At 41.7% G+C, this 1,282-nt stretch overlaps 1 long non-coding RNA gene across 2 annotated transcripts in view; it reads right to left on the reverse strand.

The window, feature by feature from the left end:
* The window catches only part of LOC101854954, a 43,511-nt gene extending 42,897 nt beyond the window's left edge, over positions 1–614 (reverse strand). Inside the window, exon 1 of one of the 2 annotated variants that reach the window (XR_004858644.1) lies at positions 452–614. This is a non-coding gene — a long non-coding RNA (uncharacterized LOC101854954). Of the gene's footprint in view, positions 1–447 lie in introns of both variants that reach the window. The other variant, XR_004858643.1, reaches the window with a different exon arrangement.
* Between the last annotated feature and the right edge of the window lie 668 nt (positions 615–1,282).

A 1,282-nucleotide genomic window follows, 5' to 3' on the forward strand; every position in this document is an offset into this window, starting at 1 on the left:
GATAGATAGATAGATAGATAGATAGATAGATAGATAGATAGATAGATAGATAGATTGATAGATTTCAAAAATAAAAATAAAAGGAAACAGAAGAAACGAAACAAAACAATTTCGACAGCACAGTGACAAATACAAACAAAACAGTGAGGCATACGGAACACTTCTACGATATCTTGTGTGGGGCTGTTCAGTTTCCTTTGTTTATGTTTTGTCTGTTTTTCCCCTTGACTTTCATTTGTTTGGTTTTGTTTTACCTCGTTAATAATATTAAGTTAAAATAAAACCAAAGTATCAGCACGCGAAAAAGAAAGGAGTCAACACTAATCCCTGACACCTCGGAGCATGGGGGTGGCAGAAAGCAAAGTCAATAACAAACCTGTTACAGTTCTCATTGTCAGAAAAATCCGAAACCAAAATACACACAAATTAATTAAATCACTAACGAACCTACTATTAACTGTTCTCAGCGTGAGAAATCCGAGTCCCAATCACAAACCAGCCTCCAAGTCCAAGAGTAATCCGTGCATGCTAGTGACCCCAGCCGTCCCAGTTATGCCTTGTGCCAGGAGAAACTACTACCACTACCAGAGCAAGCGAAACCACTGCGCCGCTATCACTCAGTCTGTGGGCCTTCCGAGAGGGGGGAGCAGCTGGGCAAGAACCCGTTTCCCGATCAAACGGATTTTGGGAGTATCCATTTGTAAATAACCGGTTTGTACAGAGTCGGGGTTTGCTTCGGGGCATGATAACTTAAACGTGAGCTACGTGGGCGTCTTTGTATACGCCCAGGCTGGTCAATTGGACAATAGACCGGTACGGCAGACGGCTGAATAGAAGATACGTTCCACTCATAGAAAACGGAAGGCTATTCCATCTTAAAATGCAGTCATTTTTGTCATCAATTGTAATGGGGTTTGTTTTTTTTAAACACACCAATTGTCAATTATTCTGTCCTAATCAACCTAACTGCACAGCATAAACACCAAACAGAGCAATGAAAATTGATCTCTGCAATAAAACCTAAGCTTTGTTATTGACAAGGTGAGCTTGCTTGGATTTAAGAAAATCTTATGAATGTAAACAATGGAGCGACGCTTGCGCCAGCTGGTCTGGCTTGCCGTATACTAAGAGTTAAGAGAAAGATGTCACTAAACGTTAGGTGCCAACTGTTGTGCATGAGTGTTATCCAACCACCGATACTGTCGCGCATCTTGTTTGTGGGACAAAGGACAGTACGATATCTTCAGGCCGTGCAAAGACAGAGGAGGTAGGTTGTGTCTGG

This window comes from Aplysia californica, unplaced genomic scaffold (assembly GCF_000002075.1).
Source record: "Aplysia californica isolate F4 #8 unplaced genomic scaffold, AplCal3.0 scaffold00248, whole genome shotgun sequence".
NCBI classification, from domain to species: Eukaryota; Metazoa; Mollusca; class Gastropoda; order Aplysiida; family Aplysiidae; genus Aplysia; species Aplysia californica.